Raw genomic sequence first — 26065 nt, forward strand, 5'->3', positions numbered from 1 at the left:
TGTGCTTTAAAAATAAAACTTAGTTTTATCTTGAGGCCATAGTCCTGATGACATAACCTCATTTTCAAAAGAAACTGCCCACTTGCCTGGGGTGGGTGCCATGTTCACACCAGTGCCACAGGGGAAACGTCCAAGAGCCACATGGCTCCTGAATCACTAGATAATTATCACTGACTTAGAGGAACGGATGGAAGATAAACAAGCTGCACACCTTCCTCTCTATATACTTCAAGTCATGTGAAAGGAGGAACTCTTCCTTTGCAAGAGCTCCAAAAGCATGAACAGAAGATGTGCAAGTCATGTGCAGTTTCTCTTCCATCTCTTCAAGATAAGACGTGAAGTGGCTCTCACAATGCTAAACTCTGTGACTTGCAATAAATTCTACCCTGGAACATCGTGACTGTAGAATATACACAACTCTAGTGTTTGGATTTGTGAAAAATTACGGACAGGAAAGGGTTGCATAGCATGGGCAAAACAAGCTTTTGGGAACAATGCATCAACAGATGGCATCCTGAGTTAGGTTTTAATGCCAAGCTCCTATTATTGATGTATCTGTTCCCCAAAGTGCAATCCACACACCAACACTGTTTGTAAATGGCTGCCTTAGGGTCCGCATTGACTGGCTGATTCAAGCTCCGGGTGGGGAAGAAAGAGAGCTGAGAAGGCATTCTCCAGTTTCTGAGAAAGCTGATACAGTCTGTGTTTGAGAAATGTGGGGCTGCACATGCAGACTGGAAGGTTAGGCACATGTGCCAATTTGTTTCCAGATCAGGGTGTTGATAAAGCTTCTTCCAGCAGCTATGTTTCAGTCTTAACAGGTGATTCATCAGAGGCACACTGAGAGAAACGTAGCATTGAAAGCCACAGTGGCAGCATAATTGACTCTAATAGAGATTTTCTGGAGTGACATCACAGCCGGAGCCAGGCCTGAGGTATGTTTGGAGAAGGCACTGTTCCTGTCAGATGCCTGTGGAGCCCATTAGTCATCGTTGGCTGTCCCTGGGTGCTTGGGAAGCTCTGTGGCAGCTGAGAGGCACATGGGTCATTTTTCTTGGGCAAGGACCTCTTTCCAGCTGCTCCGATTGACAGAGAAATACTGTGCAGGGTTGGAGAGAAGGAAAGATGGGACTGGACTCATCTGTTACTGGAAGGGAATTTGTGTGCAAAACTGACCAAAAAACCCCCAGCTAATCCGTGTGCTTTGTAACTTGAGACTAACCTCCCAGAACAAAATAATAAATGCATTTGGTTGAGATGCTTAAATCTATAGATTGCTAATCGCATTACAGATCAAACTGGCAACAGTAGTTTCTAACTAGGATCTGGGAGACTCCGTTTACAATCTCCATTCTGCTATGGAAGCTCACTGGGTGATTTGACGCCAGCCTCACAGGGCTGTTGTGAGGATAAAATGGAGCAGAGATTGTTATACATTGGTTTGGATTCCCATTGTAGAGAAAGGCAAGGTATAAAAAGAAATAAATGTATATCAGCGTAGCCAAAGATGTGGGGCAGATCAAGAGTTGGTTGGTGGATGGGAAGAAGAAAAAGAAGCAGGGAAAGGTGAGAATGTGAAGTTGGCAGGAAAAGGGGAAAAAAAGAAATTGTGTGGAGAGAGAGATGAGGAGCACTCTGCAAGCCCATGTGGGTCTCCACAACACAATCGGGGCTGGAAGTTGCCACGGCACAACTTGACCACAGCTTTCCTTGCCAGAGGCGATAGTGGGGAGGGAAGACTGAAGATGGGACAGATAAAGGAAAGTTGATTGGTGGGTGGGAAGAAGAGAATGAGGCAGGGAAAGGTGTGAAGCTATGGAGATTTTCATAGAAAAGAAATAAGAAATAGTAATGGAGGAGCAAATGAGACCCCCTCCCCCTGGCAAATCCTTGTGGTTCCTCCACTTGCAGAGATTTAATAAGCAATGCAATAAAACTAGGATTAACAGCCAAACCAAAGAGCTGTATGTATTTATGTATTGGTTAACATATTTCTATTCATACAGAACTGTCAATGCAGTTAAGAGTCATCAATAAATGGAACAGCATAAAAGTACGATATACTATATCTAATAGTAATACTACGCCATGGTATACTATATCTAATAGTGAACCTGGCCCTCATGAGGATTGAATGATACAGAGTATGAGGCCAGGTTCATAAACAGAGGTATTCTTCTGCAGACCTGGGAAACTTCATAGATCCTGCAGAAGAATCTGACCCTCCCCCCCATGTGCTTATACAGACAATGTAAAGGAGTGTTCCCTTCAGGGGTGGCTGTGAGGTGGATGGGGGAGCAGGAGTTGCCACTGTGTAAGGCAGGTGAGAGAGAGAAAGCTGCATGCACTAGACAGGCAGGAAGGGGGAGCAGGGAACCACTGGAGCCAGTGCTATATATGCCAGAAAGCTGGAGTTCAATCATTAAAAGAACAATAAAGAATTCCACGCAACAAAATCGAGAGAAAAACCAGACAGCAATTAGTAATTTCTCACAGCATTTTTTGGAGGTGGAGTACAGATTCTCAAACAATGTTTGTTTGTTTACCAAGCTGAAAAGCCCACACAATTCAACAGCATCTCAAAGGACAACAGTGTTCCCTTTGACCCTTAGAAGTCCACATCATTGACCTTTACCCCTGTTATATGTGCAAACTATAAGTGAAAAATGTATTTACCAGAGCTTCCATATCTGCAAAAGATCACCAGGCTGAGATGGATGCATCCAAACTATTTGGCGCAATTTGTTCTCCTACATTTTCTTCTTCTGTGTGCACAGGATCATACATATTTATTTACTCTTTAAAAAAGCTTCCCAAATACAGTCAAATCTCATAAATAAGCTTATACAAGAAGTTGTCTAGAGTTCTATGAATTCACTCACCTCCTGGATAGTCTCTGCATCATATGAAGGTGGGATTAATCATATCCAACTTTAAATTAATGTCATATATTATTAAAAATTGCCACTGATAGGAAACCCAGAACCTATTAGTCAAGTCATTTCTCTGACTAATAGCTCTTCTGATGGGATAACTCTAGCAACCAAAGTTCTAAAACTCTCAATTTTCTACTTAGGCTCATTTCGCACATGCAGAATAATGCACTTTCAAACTGCTTTCAGTGCTCTTTGAAGCTGTGCAGAATAGCAAAATCCACTTGCAAACAGTTGTGAAAGTGGTTTGAAAATGCATTATTTTGCATGTGCGGAAGGGGGCCTCAGTTATTGACAGAGAGAGAGACATATACACACACACGGGGGGGGGGTGAGGGGTGGGGTGTTTTACAGTAACAAATAATCATCACTGTTGGAAAATCATCTCACAAAAGAGAACTTTTACAGACATCAAGACAACGCGCCGCTGGTATGGGAAGTTACTGGGAAAAGAGGTAGTAGAATTATTACTGGGTCTTCACAACAAGACCTCATGGCAAGCTGTGTTGGGAGGGCACATGAGGGGGGCGCGGAGGTTGGACCCTGTAGCACTTGCAAAGGAAAATTCCTGATAGCCGAAGGGAGCCAGGAACAGGATTGGGCCCACTGCCTGAGTATTTAAGTATTAAAACTGTAAAGCACAGTCATTTGTCTTCGTTTAATTTTCAAACTCTGTGAATTTTGTGCTAGTGCCAAATTGACAGGTGCAGAGGAGACACCGAATGGTCCCTGCAGACTGGAAATGGGACATCTGGAGAATGAAGGCCAGAAGACTCAATGCAATAGTTTTTTTTTAAAAAAAGACTCACAAGATATCCTGAAGTGCTTTTAAAGCTCCAGGGAAAACTTTTAAATGTCCTTGCCTCCTTTCCCTTTCCAGGGGTGTTCAGTTGCCAAACTGTCCTCTGCAGCATATATTGCAAGCTACTTCCTCTCTTCTCACCCTATTATTTTAGCATCACCATCTAAAGAGCACAGAATAACAAATATATTGTGAGACTGGAAGTAATGGATGTATTTTATGGGTCAGCACTAACAGCAGTTTGTTCAAATATGCAATCTTTGCAATGCACTGAACTTGCTTTATGCAGAGAGCCAGCATGGTATAGTGGTTAAAAGCAGGTAGACTCTAATCTGAAGAACTGGATTTGATTCCCCGCTCCTCCACATGAAGCCTGTTTGGGTGATCTTGGGATAGTCACAGTTCTCTCAGAACTCTGTCAGCCCCACTGACCTCATAAGGCATCTGCTGTGGGGAGAGGAAAGGAAGGAGTTTGTTGCTTTGAAATTCCTTATGGTTGAGAAAAGCAAATTATAAAGCCAAACTCTTCTTCAATTTTGCTGCATCTGGCTTTTTTCTTACATAGATCTGAAATAAATAAAAGGCAGCCTGATCCAAGTGGTGTGCGTAGTAGAGTGGTGGCCAGGCACTGCACGGCTGCGCTACCTCCAAAGAGGCAATCAGCAGCACAAGTGCCAGAGAAAAGGAAAACCTTTACTTCCCCCGGAAAGCCCTTTGTGCAGAGTGACTTATGCCACACTTTTTGGTGGTGTAAGTCTGCACCGTGGGAGGGGGCGTTCCCAGTCTAAAAGAACTCCAGGAACACCTGTGAAACTCTCCCCCATGATGACAGCATGGACAGTTGTGCAGAAGCATACGGGTAGTAAATGGGGCCCGGAAACAACTCCTTCTCTGGGTACCCTCCCCGCACATGCCCCCCCATGTCAGTTGACTTTCAAAAGCTCCAACTTGCCTGCACAGAGGCAGGGGGTGGGCCCCCGCCCCTGAGCTCCACCCCCTGGTCTGCAAAGAAGTCCTTCTTTTAGTAGGCCCAGTCCTGCCTTGAACGATCTTTTCCAGTTATGGTGATCATTTCAACAACATACCAATGGGCCTTTGCTAAAAGGCGGGGCTCAGGACAGGGCCATGCCCTTGATCTCCATGCAGACCAAGGGGTGGGGCTCAGGGACAGGGCTTTGGCATGCCTGTATGGAGGAGGGTGGGGTGCTGCCCCCAGCCCTACCCCTGGCCTGCATGGAGGTCAGGGATGTGACCCCACCCCCTTCACCTCTGTGCTTTCAAAAGCTCTGGCTTTGGAGGCTGGAGGGGGCAGAGCATGATGGCGATTGTGGTGATTGATATTCACTAGTTGTAAACTGGACATCATAAGACTGCTGGGGTTTTCTAGGAAAAACGAATCAGTCAAACACAATTGCCCACATGGGACAAGATCTGGAACATGCCCTCATGTCTCTGGATTTGCATTGGCTTCTTTGAGATCAAACAAGTGGTAGCCCAAGTGCAGAGGCGTAGTTAGGGAAAATGGAGCCTGGTGCAAAAATCTAAGTTTTGTGCCTCTCCCCCATGGGCAACCGCTGTGTTGCTGGAATCCACCCCCAAACAGCATCACTTTCAATGGTGTTTAAACTAGGGAGCCCAGATTCTCCTTTTAAATCCACCTTAAAGGGAGAATCTGGGGTCCCCAGTTAAAACAACATTGAAAATGATGCTGTTTTGCGGTGGATTATCCCCCACCTTGAAACAGCATCACCTTCAAAGTTTAAACTTGGGACCTCAGATTCTCCCTTTGAATCCATGCTGAAAGGGGTGAATTTGAAAGGAAAATCTGGGGAAATTTGGGGGGGTGCCTACTGTCTGGAGTGCAATTGTTAAGCTAGCAGCATCAACATTTCAGGGAATCTTTAGGAGACTTTCCTGATGATACCACCCAGGTTTGGTGAAGTTTGATTCCAGGGGGTCCAAAGTTATAGACCCTCAAAGGTGTAGCCCCCATCTCCTATTAGCTCCCATTGGAAACAATGGAGGTTGGGGCACCTCCTTTGGGAATCCATAACTTTGGACCCCCTGAACCAAACCTCACCTAACTTGGGTGGTATCATCAGGAGAGTCTCCCAAAAAATCCCTGAAATGTTGGTGCTGTTAGCCAAAAACTGAAAAAACCCTAAAAATACAACCCACCCCCACAAACGAACCTGAATTTTTTGCGCCCTCAGGGGCGTGCCCTGTGCAACGCGCACTCCCTGGCCCCCTGGTAGGTACGCCTCTGGTCTACACTAATAGATAGCTCTGAACATATAAACAGCTCAGAGACAGCTCTGAACATATAAAAATACGAGGTCTCATTCTTCATCGAAATGAACAACCACTTGTGCACAGGGCTATGTGTGACGATTGTGAGTCATATTTCTTTGTCTTTATTGCATTCTTTATTATCATACAGTGTCACTAGCATGCACAATGTTTTTCATACTACAGGAAGCCGACTGCCTCTTGTGAAGAGTTTACAATCTAAAATTTTATATAAGGGAGGCAATAAAGGGCAGAGAACAAGGTGAAAGCAGCAGTCAGCAGGGGAAGAATCAGGGTTCATTTTAGCCACACACCCTAAGACTAGTGCACTACAGGCATGATGGAAAAGGAAGTGAGACTCAGAGATGTCATCATGCAGGTGTTCTGGGCTTGCTGTTTTAGGCATAAAAGGAGAAAGGGTAGAAGTGTCTGAGAAAACAAGCTGCTTCAACTGCTGAGGGTAGCAGAGCTGGAGAAGTAAAGGGGTTTACTGGAAAATGAGAGTGGGGAGATGAGGGCTGATAAGACCATACAGACAGCGGTGTGATTCTAATGCTATAACTACCAGTTCACCCCCTCCCACTGTGCCCCCTGTCCACTTACCTGGCTGCTGCGCCCCTCTTTTTCAATGTTGGGCCAGGGGGGAGGTGAGGGAAGGCGGCTGCTGCTGCTTGGCCTGCGTGCTGTGGGCCCGGCTGCTCAGCCACCAAAGGGGCCGGGCTTCTTTCTCTGGCCAACTGTGGGAGGCAGCTGGCCTCAGAGCAGGCCGCACACCTGGGGACTGGCTGCATGGCCCAGAGGGCCTTTCTCCAGCATTGGCTGGGAGGCCCAGGTGAATGGCTGCCACCAGAGGCCCCCATGAGGGGCTGGCTGGCCGCAGATTGGGCTGCACACCTTTGTCGGTGGCACGGCATGCTGGGGGAGCCCCCTCGCTCCCCTCCCCTGGGAGAGGGAAAGACAGGGCTTTTGGGTGCCAAAAGTTTTAGCACCTCAGAGCACCTCAGAGCAGCTGCTCTGGGACTCTGAAAGCCCCCTCTCTCCCTCTCCCTGGGCAGAAGGAAGGACAGGACTTTCATGCCTCAGAACTGTTGACGGCTTTTAGCAACCGGTTCATCCAAACCGGTGCAAACCAGCTGAATCCCACATCTGCATGCAGAGCACTGAATATAAGTACACTGAACTTGTGCTGGATCTGGGAGGGTACAAAAAACCAGCGCAGAGATCTAAGAAGGGCTTTCATGTGGTCAGATTGAGAAGAGATCAATAGTCTCTTCTGGAAGACTAATGTAGCAAAATAAAACAGACATCAAGCGGCACCTTAAGATTAACAACAGAATGCTGACAAGGCTGAAATGTGTTAACACAAGAACAAAGAGAACAAGTTGGCAGCAGTCAAGGTAAGAAAGGAAGCACTAAAGGCTTAAGATGTAGGGCCATATTTTTAAAGCTGTAAAGAAACATGACTTGGTGACAGATTGAAGACATATACAACAAGGGAGAAGGATAAAGGGTCAAAGATAAAGCCAAGGCTTCATGACTGTTCTATTACTGATGTTCTCAATAGTTATGGAGAGCATGTGGTGAGAAGAAAGCTTGGGAGGAAACATCAGAAGTTCAGTCTTCAGAACACTGACCAAGATGCTGATGAGACACTCACTAGAAATATCCAAGTGGAGCCAGCATGGTCCAATGGTTAAGGTACTGGACTAAGATCTGACAGACCCAAGTTCAAATCCTGACTCTGAAATAGAAGTTTGTTGCTGATCCAAACCAGTCACCAACCTCACAGGCTTGTTGCTGTGTGAATAAAATGGAAAAAAAGGAGGATATTGTCGCAAGCCATTTTAGACCCCCGCTAGACAGAAAATCAGGAAGGGTATAAATAGGTAAACATCTGATAAGGAATTAACAAGTAATGCTATGGAACATTTATTTATTGGATGAGAGTTATATATTTATTATGATTTATACCCTGCCCTATATGGAGGTCTCAGGGTGGCTTACACAATTAAAAACAACAATAAAACATGAAATCATGGTGCTTCAGTGATCTTTGTGGAAGAAAGCTACATCTTTTGAAATAGTTGAGTGAATACCAATGTCTGTGGCATATTATGCAATGGGGGGGATATGCCAAAATTAGTGTCAACAGTTTTCAGAGCCTTCAGTTTTTTTCTTAAGATTAAACAACATAAGATGAGTATGTACTCTATTGCCTTTACTTTTTTCAAGTATCATCCCAATAAAACTATTTCCTCATAAAGCTTTGAATTTGTTTGAATACAAATGTAAACCATGTTTGATTTGTTTTTCCCTAATCAGATATGTAGCTACTGCAACATAAAATTAACATAAGATACTCTTAAAATTTGTTAATTAAGTATAACTAAAAATAAACATGCTCTATTTGGGACATCATATAATGTTCCAGAAAATTCTAATCTTTCACAGGTTAATTCCTTAGTTTTGCGGCTGCCCTGGACATCCAAAAAGACGAATACGTGGGTTCTAAACAAAATCAAGTCTGAACTCCCCCTAGAAGATACAGTGGCTAAACTGAGGCTATGGTAATTTGGCCACATCATAAAATGATGAGACTCACTGGAAAAGACAATAATGCAAGCAAAAAGTGAAGACAACATGCAAAGAAGAAGACCCAACATGAAGTGGATTGAATCAGTCAAGGAAGTCATGGCCCTCAGTTTGCCAGACCTTACGAAGGCTGTTAGCGATAGGACATTTTGGAGGTCATTAATTCACAGAGTTGCAATATATTGGAAGAGACATGATGGCACTCACACACATGCATCTTATTTATAACTAGCGGGGCCCGGCCACGCGTTGCTGTGGCTTCTTGTGGTAAAATGGGAAAGGAACAGTAGCAGCAAATCAATTGCAGAGGCCAGCAGTACGTGCTCATGCAAACACGCAGCCTGATACTGTGCGATGTCAGTGATGTGTGTGCCCGCAATCCTTGGGGGGAGGAATGGAAAGGCACCCCTCCCACACATCTAGGCTGGCTGGTCACAATCCTTTACCTGGGAGTAAGTTTGGTTGGTGGCAATGGGTGTCACTTCTGAGGAAACCCTCTGAGGGGCGCGACGCAGCCATTCAAAGTATGTCACGGTTGCTGTACCGAGCTTACTCCTGAGTAATGCGTGCCTGGTTTTCTTAACTGTAACCGCAGTATTCAGGGAATCTAGGTGCCTGCCCCTCCCTCCTGAGTGAACATTCTAAGCAGCATCAACATTCTAAGGGTGACAGTTACACGCAGGCAGCTGCATGTCCTTCACCAAGGAGCGCCAGGAAAAAGGCGGTTTACCTGGGCCAGGTGTGAAATTTCAGGAATGTGAACATCTAAAAACATTCTCGCCTTGCTGACTATAGTGGCTGGGAATTTTCAGAGGAATTGGCTCAGCAGTTACTGAGGTATACTGTCATCAACAAAAACACTGTTAGCTTTTTATATAGAGAGAGGAAGGCAGCAAGATTTGGTTTCTTATTTCTCATGAGCTTCCATTATGAGTTCTAGCTCTTAACCAGATATATATCTTCTTTCTGTGCACATTTGTCCGCTATTCCTTCAAAACTCCCTAAGAGCCCTCTTGCCTTTTCCTCTTCCCACTCTCTTCCAGTTCTCTTCTTATGCTTCACTTAGGCCCACTCCACATGGACCAATAAACATCAGTTTAGAATGGTAAAAAACCCCATATGGGGGGGGGGGGACTTTGCACAGATCCCACCCGCAAAACAAGTCTGGCCCATGTTATTTTCCACAAACCAGGTTTTTTTAGAATATAACTATTCGGTAGTCTTTTGAAAAATCCCGGGTTTCAGCCGCTTGTGAGCAAGTGGCCAGGCAGGAGGTGCTTTTTCTTTTTAAAATTTTTTTCCTCCGTTTTCTTTCTTTTTTTTAATTTCAGAGTTTACATCTGCTTAGTCACACAGGTGCAGATGGTCGTATCATGAGACGTCAGCATAGCTGTGAGGGTTCATTTGTGCATTCCTGGGTAACTGCACTTTGGATGGAAGTAAATTTAAAAAAAGAGACTCGTTTCCGTGCGAAGGTGCAACAGCAACCTGGATTGTTTCTGTGGGATCCAATTGCTGCCTGCATGGTTCAATGTGAACGCGAAAACAGGAAAATGGGTTATTTTCTCCTGACTGCAATCTGCTATACATTTGCTGTGCAGAAGGGGCCTTGGAGTTGCCAGGACTGGGTTTGGAAATTCCTGGTGATCTGAGGGTGGAAGAATCTCAGCTGGTAATAATGCCACAGAGTCCACTGAAGTAGCCATTATCTCCAGGAACAGGATCTCTGTAATCCATAAATCAATTTTAATTCAACGATATCTTACCACCCCACCTGAATGTTAGCTTTTTTCTGTCCATCACTGAATACCCAGATAGTTTATCCTTCCCATTGGATCTCCAGATGTCTGGAGAGCTCTTGGAATAATTCATCTCAAAATTATAGAGGTCAGTGCCCCTGGAGAAAAAAGCAGATTTGGATAGTGAACTTTATGGTATCACACCCCTGTTGAGCTTCCTCCCCAAACTATGCCACTCCTGGGCTCTGCCCCCAAATTGCTAGGAATTTCCAAACCAAGAGCTTCCAACCGTATCACTTATTTAAGTTATTCTGTTTCATTTACTGTCTGCCTTTCTGTTGTATTGCAATGAATTAGCTGAACAATTAACAGGGGAGAGATGCGAGTGCGTTGTTTTGTAGAACTTTACTGGATAACAAACGCAGAGCAGCAAACTCTATTTATGCAAGTGCCCAATCTGGGTACCTGTGCAGTCTATAAAGGCCTGTATGTCTGCCTCTCCTCTTTTGCTGGAAGAAGAAAAGAGAGATCTTTCCAGAAGCTCATGAGATTCCAGTCATGTGACTTCAGCAGTTAACTCTTGCTTGACTGAATGGAGGCACTTGCAAAATCCTAGCACTTTCTCACTGAGACTAAAAGTAAATTACCAAATTATGAAACAGGAACAATATAGAACACGGAATAAACAATGAGGCAAGGACATTACAATACACCCAATGAGCAACGAGTATTGCTCAGTATGGGAAGGGGGGAAAAAAAGAGAAAAATGACCTAAATTTGTTTTCACAAAAAAATTAATGCTCTGTGCTTATTTCTTTTTAAAAAATCCTCTTGCAGGTTGTTGCTTTACCACATCTCTATTTCCCTTTATTAAAAAATTCCACTCGAATTCTTCTACCTAGTCACAGCAAAAGCACAGTACAGCATTCTATGTAACTCTGTGGGGGCAAACAACAGTGGAACCTTTCCCCATGTTGCTTTCTGCTGGAGGTAGTCTGGAACCTACCTATTGGTGAATACTGTTCACCAGAGCTACATACCCGAAAGGAGAGACTCCCTGATTCTCAGAGGAGATGAAGTCCCAATACTCATCATTATTAAACACTAATGCTGCAATGCTGCAACCCTTCCTGAGTTTTGAAGCACAAAACCAATGTTTCATATTTCAGTTGTAAGAAAGACTTCTCTCATTATTCATCTAGGTTCCCTTCCGCTTGCTACAAATGGGCTTAAATTCCATTTTCCACTAAGCAGTCATAACACATTTGACCACAGTGTCATCACCAATGCTGCACCTCCCCTTGGCCTATTCTCTCACAGCAGATTATTTATAAAGATTTACATCCTTAATCTATATATAAGCGAATTCCACTCACTGATTCACTCGCCAACGGAACTCAGAAACCGCCGAACCTACGCACTTGAAATTTGGCATGCCGGTTCCTCATGTGCCCGAGGCTCTCAATAAGAAAGGATTTCCAAAAATATTGAAGTTAACTCGAGTTGTTAGCTATTTTCTGTTTTCCCATTAATCTCTGCCCATCTGCTCGAACATTCCGTGGGTAACAGGTGGCACTTCAGGCTTCCCAGCATACCAGACAATAGCCACAACAGCCAGCAGAGAAAACTGTTCCATTAGATCCTGGACCATTTAGCTTCTCTCAACACAGTCCTTTGGGTATAGAGGATCTAAGTGAGGGTGAATGCTTACAGGAGGGAACTCAATTTTCAGATATAGACGATCCATTCATAGAGGACATAGAACAGACTTCCAGATTTTTTAAAGGGGAGGATTTATCTCTACTAATTACAAAAACTATAAGTGCGCTATATTTGCAGCATCCAGTGTACGCTGAGGATCCAACTGGACAACTGCAAAGAAAGCCTATAAAGGGCTGTCCCAAGGGTAATCAGAATTATTTCCTGGAGGAAGGAGTCCCTTCCAGGGTTCTCCCTCCTGCCTCCTGGGTAAGAGATGGAACAACCCACTGAGAATACCCACTAATGGAACAGCTTCCCGGTTCCTTTGATGAATCACTCACTCTAACAGTGATTGGTATTCCACGTTTACATATACAGCTTCATGTCACAGGACTTTTCAGTGACGGCCACATTGCTGCTCTAACTCCACTATCCAAATAGACAAGCTGTGGTACTGCCCACCAAACAACAGGCACACTTGATCCACTAGTGCGATGCCTTACATACACACAGCAATTTACAGATAGCATTACACACAGACAGCGCCAGAAAGCTGCTGCAAACCATGCAAAACCCACCCCGCCACACCACAGGCACACTGTGAGGAAACATGCTGCATGTCACCCCTCAGTTCACAAACACACTGCAAAGAAGTATGCTGCCTTTCACCCTGACATTCATATAGACACTGCTCTCACCAACACATAGCGAACCATGGGTGCCCTGCTATCCAACACGACGCTCCTCCACACAAAACAACCTGTTCCTTCTTCTGCAACCGCTACAGGGTGACTCAACAAATTCATACAGACACTGTGACCACCAACACGTTGCGAATCACAGGGGCCCTGCTATCCAACATGACGCTCCTCAGCACACAGGAACCTGTTCCTTCCGCTGAAACCGCTAAAGGGAGAACATGCCCTACATACATACATCAACTTACCCATTGCATTACACAGAGACAATGCCAGGAAGCTGCTGCAACATATGCAAAACCCACCCCGTCACTCCACAGGTAGGCTGTAAGGAAATACTCTGCATGTCACCCCTCAGTTCACAACCACCCTGTACAGAAGTATGCTGACTGTCTGATCAAAGACAAACATGACTAAACTCTGGCTTGACCAGGGAAAGGGATGGACAGACACACATACCCTTCAGTGCACTTATGGTGATTCTATAGGGTTTTCATATCTTGGTGGTAGTGGAAAGTGCCATCAAGTCACTTATGACTTATGGTGGCCCCATAAGGTTTCAAGGCAGGAAACATTCGGAGGTGGTTTGCCATTGCCTGCCTCCATGTAGGCTGAGAAAATTCTGAGAGAACTGTGACTGGCCTGAGATCTACCTTGGCGGAGCGGGGAAAAAACCCTGATTCTCCAGTTTAGAGTCCACCACTCTTAACCACTACATTATGCTGGCTCAGTCAAACTCTGGCTATAATTTTACAAAATTGGATTCTCTTCCCTAACATGATGAATGTCTTCATCTTTTTTCCATTACATCACAGCTAACTATGACACCCCATTGGGTTCTCAAGGCAAGACGTTCAGAAGTGGTTTGCTATTGCCGGCCTCTGCACAGTGTCCCTCGACTTCCTCAGTGGTCTCTCATCCACATACTAACCAAGACTAGCCTGGACTATCCAGACCAGGCTGGATTAAACTGCCTAGTTTGCATGCAAGTTAGCATTTCCTGGTCAAGGATCTGGGAAGCAAGGAAGAAGAAAGCTGAAGAGAGATTTTTTGGGTTTTTGGCTTATGTTCCACCTGGTTTTCCTAAACTGAGGATCTTCTAAAATGGCTAGAGTGTCCTAGCAACTCCGTTGCTATCTGATTTCATTTCACACTATGATTTCATCTCACCTTTCTAATGTTGCCCCAGTTCTCACAAGTAGCAGATGAGTGTAAACACTGTCTGGACAATACCTCTTCAGATTGCAGGTGGGGAAAATCAAATTTTAAATGCTTCCATGCACAAAACAGTTTCCTGAAAACAGAAAACTTGATATCAGGGCAGTCTAGCTTTCTCTTTTCCAGTTTTCCATATTTGGATTTTTTTCGGGGGGGGGGGGGGGGAGGGGAAATGACAAACCAGCATTTAGTCACATGGGTTCTCATCTGCAGTCAGAAGTGGTATAGTCTAGACACTATCTTGGCACTTCATCAGCTGCTTGCGAGAACTAAGGTATAATAGGCTGTCAACTCTCCAGGAAGGGACTATATACCTCCAGGGAGATTGCATAGTATCTAACACAGATCTGTCATTGAATGCATATTAAACAGAAGTAGAGTGATTGTTCTGGTGTTTGTTAGCCTTTGTGTCATCACTTCGTTTACTTCTATGTTTCAAACAAAAGGTGCATGAAACGGCTTGATGAATACTGAATACCTAGATCCCAGGAGAAAAGAGAGAGAAATATGTGTGTATATGTGTGTGTGTATATTCCTTCTTGTGTAAAAATATGTGGAAGTTTGATAATTTACTTCTCTTTCTGTTATGGATTTAACTGGACTGTGTCAGTGTTTTGTTCTGAAGTGTCCATGGTTGGCAACTTTTTCCTTGTCTTTAACTGACTCATACAGACCTGAAAATAAAGGCACCAGTTCAAGACCATTAGATATTCTAAGGGTACTGTTTTAGCAGTCTTGATTTCCTTTTGATGAATTATTTGCTCAAATATCTTTGTCAGGTTTTCTAGAAAGTTGACATTTTTGGTTTGGCTGTGACGCATTTTGCACATTGAGAATGAGCTGGACCTCTGCTTTTCTGTTTTTTAAAATTTCCTCACACACTCAAAAATATCACAGCACAGAAAAATTCAGCATCCCACACACAAAGCTCCATCGCTTTCAAATAACAAAGATGGCATCTGCTGGGGAATGGTGGGACAGTAGAGGGAGGCAGAGTGCTGACCTCATAACCTTGATCATGACACAAAACCTCATAAATGGAGCAGGAAGGATGAGCAGGAGAGAGATCAAAAGGCAGGCAGAAAAGGTTAGGAAGGAAGGTGTGCACTGCGCTGCTGCTCAGCATTTGGAATACTGCAAAGATACTGCAAAAGAAAGGCAGCTACTCGAACTTCTTGTTGCTAGGGCCACAGGCTCAGCTCTGTCAAGGTCCAGCTTTGCAATTAGGAGCATGCCACTTAGGGCTTGTGATTTTTCATAACCATAGGACTTGGGAGCTGTTTCCCCATGGTTTATCATCTCACATCAGAAGCCATTTGGATGCCAACGAACTACATTGTTGCTGGCTTAGCCCATGTGTCTACTTCATCCAAATGATCCTGGAATAGCATGGGGGGGAAATGAAAAGGGAGGCTGCTCCCAGCTGTTATGACAGTATATGAACTGATTCTGCCTTGAGTTGTACTGATTAGTCCTATAGATCATTTTAACAATGGATTATGGTGCCTAAGAGAAACTCTGTATTATCTGTATGGAATCACAATTGAGAGAAATAAGCCAAGGATGCAACATTCCATGTGACTTAGATCTCCTGCAGACTTTGTTTCTAACTGCAGCATAAGGCCTGTTCTCCAGTCATCCCATATGCTGGATAGCAATTTACATCTTTAATTGTTTACTTGTTTAATCCAGCAGCAGGAAAACAGATTGCAAAGTATGTAGTGGAACACTTACCCTCCCAAACCACAAGCCTAGAGTACAAACTTGGGAATGGAAAGGAAATACGCTTACCTTTCTGTGTATCTCCAAACAGGCTCTTCTTTGGGTAACTAACAGAAAACTTCCTCAGTCAGGCAGTGCATGTCAGCAGCAGCCAACTCTATAGAAAGGCATATAAATGAAGAGAGCAAGATCAGGAGAGATTGGACTTACATGCCTGTCTTTCCTTTCCTACTGCTCCTGGTTCCTCTCAGCACCAATGGAGTCCTACCTGGATCGAACTATCAAGCACATTTCAGAATCTATTTATCATGAGTGATATCTTCCATTATGCATTACCAGACACAACAAAGACATTAAAGCACAAGTGTGCTTCTGCTTCCCTCAGTAATGCATATCATTATTCTCCAGATGCTCTTCCCTCTCCAGCATCTCTGCTTCAGCCATCAGACAGCTGTCCCCACCCCTTACAGCCCTGTGTTTGTTTGTTTGTACATCCTTGCTTCTGGTTTCCATGCAGTCTTTCTAAGAGCTAACCAGCCTCTTATTACAAGTGGCTCCTTTCTAACTCCCTCTTGACAGGTGGATCATCCCTAGACTCCCAGCCACGCTGACAGACTAACCATAAAGATGTGAGTGCTTCTTGGCAACAGAAAGGCATATGAAATTGGCGAACTGTTTTGCGAAGAATGGCAAGTCTAGCCTATAAAGAGTTCTGTTATTTCCACCTTAACATTTGAAAGATCAGACTGTCTCCTTTTAAAGAACTAAGGATTTTCAGATTTGAAGTGGAGGGAGATACATTGTTGATCCTGGGCTTACCACTGATGTTAACTTTGGGCTGACCTTACCACCCTAGGAATCCTCAAACTTATGCAACTCCATTTCCCAAGTGTCAATATGAGCATCTATAGCTGTCAGGCAAATGGGAGGTCTTTTAGCTCATTATACTAGGAGCAAAGGATGGGGCAGGCATGGTTTGTACCTGGTCACAGGTAGAGCTACAGGTGGGGGAACTAGAAAGTCTGGAGGAGAAATAGAACTGGGTAGCAAGAACAGAGAAGATACTCATGAGCATGAAGAGGATATTTCATGGGTGGAAGGGAGGTGAAGGTTTTCCTGACCATGAGGGCCTCATCTGAGAGAGGACTTCAGTTGAAAACAACTGAAATTCTTCCACTGAACTTTCAGAATCTTTACCTGGTTCATGGACCAAGATATTTACAACTTTCACTTTCCCACAGTAGCATCACAGTGTCATACTGAATTCACAAAAGCAAATCCAGAGATCACTGCATTTAGTACTGGACCCGAGGCGTCTCTTTCTTACTTTCAAACATATGGTCAGTGCTGTCTGCTTTGATATCCTAACTGCCCAAACCACATGGGAGATGGAAGAGGAGGAATGATTAGAGTTAGTCCCTCATACCCAAGATAAATCAACACTGAAAGATCTGGAAACACTAGTCATATATATGACAGACCTGTGTATGGTTCCAGATTAAAAAATTGAATTAGTTTAGCTGTACATGAAGCTTTATTTTGAAGGATATTTATGAAGGGAGACCAGCTTCTGAACATGGACTGTTCTTGCTTTATCAGAGTGCATGGGTATAATCCAATGCATCCGGGAGTTCATGCACATTTGTTAAGCCTGGGGAAGCAGACTCTTTTTAGGAGGACTGTTTTTAGGAGTTTCTATCCTAAAAGGCCTTCTCATGTGATCACTTTCCTTGAACTGACTTTGATTTCTGATTTACAATCACATTGAATGTGTGATTCAAGGGCTAAAGTACGTTGGTAAATCTTGACAAGACAGAGTCTCTCTATTCTTCCTCTCCAAAATCCCTTGTTCACATAGTAAAGGCTGATAGAGTATGATGACAGACCTGAAAGAACAACACCTTGCTTCTGATTTTGAACCAAGCCAAAGATTTGAAACTTTGTGATTAGCAAGTCCAAAATCTCCATTCCTGGTAACAATCCTAAGCAAATCATTTGATGATAAAGCTTCCACAAGATCAATAACATGCTTCCAAAACCAGTGTGCTTAGGATTGGGGTGTCAGTTCTGAAAATCAGGCATTAGTATGACTGTATTATTTTTTCTGTAATTTAATCCCACAACAAAACTAGGAGTTTTACATTATGACTATTGAAAGCAGAGGCGTAGCTAGGAAAAATGGAGCCCGGGGCAAAAATCTGAGTTTTGCGCCCCCCCCCACCATATGGGCGGCCACCCTCTCCCACCACAACCAAACAATGTTTTTTTTGCACCAGGTCATCTCAAAGTCACCATCACATTATAGAACATGCCCCACCACACAAATCTGAACACGCCCAGGGCTTCCAAGTTTAAACAACATTTAAGTGATGCTATTTTTTGAAGGGGGCGAATCCACCCTGAAACAGCATCACTTTTAATGTTGTTTAAACTAGAGAGCCCAGATTCACCTTTTAAATCCACCTTAAAGGGAGACTCTGAGCTCCCTAGTTTAAACAACACTGAAAGAGATGCTGTTGGGGGTGGGGGGATCCACCCTGGAACAGCATAATTTTCAATTTTGTTTAAACTAGAGAGCCCAGAGTCTCTCTTTAAATCAGTGGTTCTCAACCTTACTAATGCCACGACCCTTTTAGACAGTTCCTCATGTTGTGGTGACCCCCAACCCTAACATATATCCATTTTACAGATGAAGAACACTGATGCAGAGAGTCTTAGGCGACTTGTGAAAGGGTCGTTCGACACCCAAAGGGGTCCTGACCCCCAGGTTGAGAACCACTGCTTTAAATCCACTCCAAAGGGGGTGGATTTAAAGAAAGAGCCTGGGGAAAATTTGAGGGTGCCTGTCAGGGGAGCAGTGTTTAAGCTAACTGTACCAAATGTTTATACTATCTTCAGTAGACTCTCCTGATGATACCAGCCAGGTTTAGTGAAGTTTGGTTCAGGGGGTCCAAAGTTATGGACCCTCAAAAGGGTAGCCCCATCTACATTAGCTTCCTTCGGAAACAATGGGGGTGGGGCACCCCTTTTGGGGATCCATAACTCACCAAACCTGGGCGGTATCATCAGGAGTGTCCTGTGATGATAGCCTGAAATTTTGGTGCCGCTAGCCTAAAAACTACACCCCCTGCTAGCTGACAACGTAGAAACTCTAAAAAATAACAAAAAATTAGAAATGAGCCCAAATTTTTCTGTGCTCCCAATGGTGGGTGCCCGGGACAGTTGTCCCCAGATGTCCCCATTGCATCTACACCTCTGGCTGAAAGCCCCAAGTAGGTGCCTGTTCTCAGGATCCTAAGGAGAAACTGCCCTATGGTTTCAAAATCTTCTCCACATAGGATTACAACTGATCTCTGGACTACAGACATTAGTTCCATGAAGGAAATTGTAGTTTGGAAACGTAAACTCTATGGAATGACATCTCCAATGAGTTCTCTCCCCTTCCCAAGCTCTGCCAACCTCAAACACTGCCCTCTCAAATCGCCTGGAATTTCCCAAGTCAGAGTTGGAGATCTTGTTTCTACATTTAGGAACCAAAGGACATGATTTAAAAATGAAAGGCAGAATTGTCAAGAGTATTTTGCCATTTGTTAGACAGGAACAGTCTGTAGTACAGGGTCAAAACCATCACACAGATTCTATCTTTGCCCTCTTACAACCAAACAGCCCTCTTGCAAACCAAACAGGTATAAGAATTTGATGGGCTACATCATGAACTCTGCTTCACAGAACTGGGGTGTCCCAGCTATAAGATGCTTTTTAAACATCCACACAACCTGTGTGTGAGGCACAGTGATTTAAGGAAGGTGATGATATAATCTAGTAAAGAAGTATGACCTGAAACAACCACATTGAGAAAACCTAAGATATTGATGCTTGAGAAAAAATAGATGTCATTTCCACTTTTTCCAGACAGAGGAAAAAAAGGTCAAAATTAATCTCTTTCAGAGGAAAAAAATCAATTTCAATCAACATGCACTGAGTCAAGATGACTGGATTACTGAAATTATCAAAGGGTGCATACAGAAGTATGTAAGCAAGACTTGTGAGGGTTTTTTCCTTCCGCTAATGGGAACTTGGCTTCTACCATGCTTCAATGTGAAAATAATAAACATGCAACACCAGCATCTCAGTGTTACGCTTGTCCATGCATGAAGCAGGTTGTCTATCTTCATTATTTTCTCATTTTTAAAGACCATATGCCTTTTAAAAAGTAAATACAAATTTGTTCCCTTATTTTTTAATTAAAGAAATTAGTATATTCAGATATTTTAAAAACTGAAGAACCACTATGGAGAGGGGGGTTGCCCAAGGGCAAGCCAAACAGGGCTACCCACAACCAGCTTCATTGCCAACTGGAAAACCCAAGTTTTGCTGAGTGCTTGTATGTGCCCCAAACAGCTACTGGAATAAAAATGCCTAATTCCCATTCTGTCTCATGGTGCTTGCCGTGCTGAGGTGATGCTTGCTGGCTGCGTTGTGTGCTGGGGCCGCAGGCTGGCTCCCCCCCCAGGAGACCGGAGAGGGCAGGAGCTGGCCTACCAGCACGGCACCTGAGCCGCCTGCTGCTGAGCCTTGCCCCCGGCCTCCCTGCAGGCCAGCTCCTGCCCTCCCCGCGTCCCACTTATGGGAGCCTGCAGGAAGGCTAGGGGACAAGGCTCAGTGGTGGATGGCCCAGACAGGCACCATGGTGACAGGCCGGCCCAGGAGCCAGTCTGTCACCCCCGCCTCCTGAACCTCCCCCGAGCTTTGCCCCCAATCTCCCTGCTGGCTCCCATAAGTGGAACGCAGGGATTAAAAATGTTAATCAGACAACAGCTTGGTAAGAGTGCTTCCACATGGGACTCACAGCTCAAATTAGATATTATCTATAAGGGTCCCCAAATAGCAATTAAAACACAGATGCCTAATTATGCTTTGGAAATCTGAAATATTTGAAAGTCAGGAAAGGAACCAAATCCAGAATTCTGCCACTGCATTAACAGAAGCAACGTCTCTATGCATCTCATTTTCCTCCTTCTGAATGATTTTGTGAGTCACATTTTATTAATGTTTTTAAACCCAGTTTTAAACAAAAGAGTATTAATGTAGTAACATAATGATTGGTGGTGAGGACTGACTGAAGAAGAGGAGGAGTTTGGATTTATACCCTGCTTTTTTCAAACATAAGGAGTTCAAAGCAGCTTACAGCCACTTACCTTCCCCTCCTCACAATGGATACCTTATGAGGTAGGTGGGGCTGAGAGAGTTCTAAGAGAACTGTCACTGGCCAAAAGTCACCCATCAAGCTTCTTGTAGAGAAGTGAGGAAAACACAGGGGCGTACCATCCATGGGAACATGGGGTATCCCATGTCCCCAGGCGCCCGCCATTCTGTCTCATGGGGCTTGCCGTGCTGAGGTGATGCTTGCTGGCTGCGTTGTGTGCTGGGGCCGCAGGCGGGCTCCCCCCCCAGGAGACCGGAGAGGGCAGGAGCTGGCCTACCAGCACGGCACCTGAGCCGCCTGCTGCTGAGCCTTGCCCCCGGCCTCCCTGCAGGCCAGCTCCTGCCCTCCCCGCGTCCCACTTATGGGAGCCTGCAGGAAGGCTAGGGGACAAGGCTCAGTGGTGGATGGCCCAGACAGGCACCATGGTGACAGGCCGGCCCAGGAGCCAGTCTGTCACCCCCGCCTCCTGAACCTCCCCCGAGCTTTGCCCCCAATCTCCCTGCTGGCTCCCATAAGTGGAACGCAGGGATCTGGGCAGGCGCAGGGAACTGGTCATGCCCCCAGGCGCCATTTAGGTCCGGTATGCCACTGGGAAAACAAACCTGGTTCACTGAATTAGAGTCCACTACTCTTAACCACTGAACTACACTGGCTCTCTTTGTTGATATAGAAGTGCAATGCTGCTACTAATCCTCTGGAACCTACAGCAATTAAAAGTTATTTTGACCATCTTTATTACATATTGCTAAAATGTGTGAGAAAGGAAGATCTGACCTTGCCTTTTGAACTGTCACTGTTCCTATTGATATAGACACTCATTTTCCACATCTAACACTAATTCAACAATATTAATAGGGAGACGAACAAGGGAGCTCAAAGATGAGGAATGCTCAGTTTTTGGATGGTTGTTCCTAGCTGGGGTTTTGAAAAGGACATTTGTTTTCTGGTGACATCATGGTCCTATTAGGCTGATGATGAATCAGGTGTTTTGTTTCTTTTATTCTTGGGCTGATCATCACATTCCTTCACTCTTTTCCAAGGCAAAGATATGGGCTTCTTTGAAACTGAATGGTAACTCTGGATTTCTAATCAGTGTGTACTGATGAAGAGCACTGAAGCATGGCAAAATGGCTTGTCACTGACCATAGAATGCTGTTGATCTGATCACAGCAAGAGAATTGAGCAAAGGCACCACCCTGTGTTTCACTTTTCCTTTCATGTGACTTATGGTTCTTGGTTTCCACAATTTATAAAAGTAGAGCTTCTGCCAATTTCTTTAATGTATGTTTTGTAAATCATCAGAACTGGCTGATTGGTGGTTTGTCTGTAGGATGTTTGCTCGTAATCAAAATGGTGTAGTTCAATTGTTCCCAACCGTTTTGGTATATTGCCCCATCCAATGGGTATTCGAGTTCTAGTCAAACTATGATCATAGCACCCATCTAATTCAACATTCCATTTTCTACATGGCCAACCATATGTCTTTGAGAAACCAACAAACACTGTGCACCCAAAGCACACTGTGCACCCAAAGCAAATGGCATTGTGGCAAATACAGTCTTTGCTTATGGAGGTTGCATTTTAGCCTGTGACCATCCTCTCCTTCATTACTCCATCTACACTCACCTAAGATTCAAAGAAACTCATTCTAGTAGCAACTGGGACACACTTTACATGATCAACATCTGTCCAATGTATGGTGATCAATATGTGGTGAAGAGAAAATACCAACTAATATATGACATGGGAGCTGCACCCATGGCTTGGTATAGACTGATCTCATCAACCTAAGCAAGGTCAGCACTTGGAGGGGAGACAACCAAGGAAGAGCCTGCACTTGAAGGAAATCTCTGCACTTAAAGGAAATGGCAAACTACCTCAGTCCTCTCCCACTTTCGCCTAGTGTGCCCCTTCAAAGTGTCTATGCACCGATTGCATTTGGGCACTACTTTAGGGCAATATATTTAGCAACGCGTTCCTGTTTCACACATACCGTCTCATCTACTACAGTCCTGAACCCAGGATGTCCATCCAGGTCCAATGATCCCTAGCATAGCCTTTCAAAGTGGCCCAAACAAACCTCCCTTTCCCTTTTCAATTCACATTGTTATATGGTGGTGTCTTTTTTTTTAGTATAAGGTAACCCTTCCCATTCCACAACGGAACTGTCCAGAGTGCGAATCCCGCTGTCCATGAGGGTGGTTGACACACACATTCCTGGCTTGGGTAAGGCAGAACTGGGGCAAGTAGGCTATACCAGTCAGGCAGCAGAGGCAGGGTGGTGAGGCGCTCAGATCGAGGCCAGCTCCCTGGGTTCTTAAAGGGCCATGTGCAACATAAGTGGAGCCAGTAGTGTTGGTTCGCCTGCACCCTGCAGATTTTCTTAGAAGAAAAAGGCAAACTCCAGCTCGCTTTTAGTAAAACAGAGCTGTGGCCAATATGGGTGAGGAAGTGGGTAAGTGGTGGTTGGATGTGAGGGAGGGCAGAGTGAGGTGTGTGAGGATGAGCTGGATGTGTATGAAAGTCTGTGTGTTATGTGGTAGCAGTGGGTGAGGCACAGAGAGTGAAAGTTACCTGCGTGTGAGGGGGGGGGACCCCACCTGGTGTCTCACACAGCAAAGTGTGTATGTGTTTCACTTCCAGTCGTATTACCTAACAGTGTAACCTATTTACTGTTTTCACTGCTCATCTCTGCCCATCTGTGCGAACATTCTAAGCCCTCATACCAAGCCCTCAGGCCACAGACAGGCTGCACGAACATTCTAAGGGTGACAGTTAAACACAAACAGCTTCATGGCCTGGTGCACCAGGAAAAAGATGTTTTACCTGGCTCAGATTTGGACTTTAGGCGATTTGAAGGTCCAATTACCTGCCCACAACAGGGAGGAACGTCATGTGAAAATTTGGGGGCGATCCGTCCAGCCATTTCGGCGTTAGGGAGTGACTAACAAAGTCACTGTATGGTTTTTATATATATAGATGACATGGAAAGACTGCTTGCAGAGTCTTATCTTGGTTTCCAAAATGCAAAATAGAGCAATGTGAAGTGCAGGGGCAACCATTAGGGTGGGCTTGCCCATGACCCAATTTTAGAGGCTTTGCAACCTACTTTTGGGTCCTGACCCAGAGGGTGGAAAACACTAGTATAGTTAATAGAGTGTTTGGTTTAAATAGGGGAGACCCAAATTCATACACACTTAGTAATGAAGCTTACTAGCAGTGCAATCCAAATCCAAACTGTACCACTGAACCCAATGGATTTAGAAGGGTGAGTGCAACTCTTAGGATTTCACTGGTTACCTTGACCTGCCTGAAACATAATATCCTATGAGTTGAATACCTTAACAATACAATGCAATGCTCGTGGATACTTAATTACAGCCCATGGTTACACAGCTGCTGCTGTCACTGTTGAAAAAGAAATCCAGAGCATGGAACCCGTCTTCTAGTATATATATGTTACAAGTCAGTCATGACATGAGCTTGATATGCCTGGCAAAAGAGAAATCAGATTAATCCTCAGACCAATCCACAGCTATGTATCCCTGATATACTTCTGCTCACTTCTGATTTTGAATAATACTGATTTTGATTAAATACTGGTCATTCGTTGATTGTGACATCAATGGCACTGAAAAATGTTTATCTTTGATTGGCTTACTCCAGTTAATTAAAGTCACTGCATCAGAACATAGGGTTGAAAGGTCTGCATTGGAAAATACCTGGAGATTTTTTTGGGGGGGAGGGGTCCAAAAGACAGCAGGGTTTCAGGAGGGGAGGAACTTCAAGAGGGTATAATCCCATAGAGTCTACCTTCTAAAGACCCATTTTCTCCACATGAACTGATCTCTATTGCCTGGAGATCAGCTGTACTCCCAGGAGGGCATTTTGTGGATTATGTCAGAGTACACTTAAATTAGTCTGCAGCTCGAGACTCTTCCCCACAAATATATCAACAATTTACCAAAGAAAAATCAGAACCATTGTTGGAAAGAAGGGGAATGATGAAAAACAATGTTTATATGAAATATATCCTGCCTTAATTAGACAGACTTCCACATATAATACTATCTGATGATGAAGATGCAAGCAGTCATGCCTAATAGTGGTTAAAATAATTTCCCTCTCTGGTATTGCAGCATCTTTTTTTAGGACAACTTTTTCACAGAGGTTTAGCTATGCAATTATTCTATTTGGAATCTTGTGATCTGATTAAATGAAATGGTGCACAAGAGCTTGGGTGGGGAAAAACCTCAACCCAACCTGTGTTTAACACGTGATTGGCATTCAACTTGAAAACAGTGTGAGTGTGACGGGGAATGAACTCCTGTTTCAGTGCACCCCCATAACCCTTCTCCATCTGCAAAAATCTGTAAAAGTGCCTTCTGTGGAAGGCAGGGTATAAAGAAGCCGCTCCTGTCTCAGAACATGCTTAGGAACCCATCCCCGCCCCACATTTTTAAGTTGTTGAACCCAACACATATTTAATTTCCCATTCAATCAAACCCTTGGTGCAGCAACAAAGGATAAAACTAGGTTTAATGCTGTTCTGGAATTTTGTCAAGTGAATCCATTAATGGCTTCCAACCAAGCTGGTCAGGGAATGTAATCCTGGCAAAAACTGGGAATGAATGCCAGAGCACAGATAACTCAAATAATGACTCAGCTAATCTTCAGTAAATCTGCTATCATGCACTTAATTCTAGCCGCTATTTGAGGATAAGTTGAAGGTAACAGCTTAGATACACAATATCTCCACTGAAAAACCTGCAGTGGCACACAATCAGTAAAGGCCAATCCACAAGAACAAGTCACTACTTTCCCCTGTGCTCATTGAGTGATGAACATATATTTGAAGCAGACCGACAAAGAATGAAGCAGAAAGGTTGTGCAACTAATTTCAAACAAGATTCTTGCAATCTTTCCTGATCTGGTATGGGACAGTGACACTGATGTCTGATTACTGCACCTTGCAACAAGAACAAATGTCTCAGTGCAACACTGGAGTTCCATATAACTCTTACCAATCAGAAGGTCTTGCCAACATACAAAGGAACCTGGTATCCCAAAATTTCCCTGCAAGTTCACTCTTAATTTTAAAAGAGCCATCTTTTCTGAAAGGAAAATTGAAGGAGGGTTCAGCTAACCACAGACAAACCGCCCCG

General features: G+C 44.2%; 1 protein-coding gene across 4 annotated transcripts in view; it reads right to left on the reverse strand.

The window, feature by feature from the left end:
• Window positions 1–26065, reverse strand: part of CPLX2 (complexin 2) — a 167529-nt gene that overhangs the window by 135235 nt on the left and 6229 nt on the right. For 2 of the 4 annotated variants that reach the window (XM_048488676.1, XM_048488674.1), the window contains exon 2: window positions 15764–15851. The exons of the other annotated variants lie outside the window; for them this stretch is intronic. The gene's annotated coding sequence lies outside the window, so the exon portion shown is untranslated. The remainder of the gene's footprint in view (window positions 1–15763; window positions 15852–26065) is intronic. 4 annotated transcript variants of the gene reach the window in all.

The sequence above is a fragment of the Sphaerodactylus townsendi genome, linkage group LG03 (genome assembly GCF_021028975.2).
Source record: "Sphaerodactylus townsendi isolate TG3544 linkage group LG03, MPM_Stown_v2.3, whole genome shotgun sequence".
Lineage (NCBI taxonomy): Eukaryota > Metazoa > Chordata > Lepidosauria > Squamata > Sphaerodactylidae > Sphaerodactylus > Sphaerodactylus townsendi.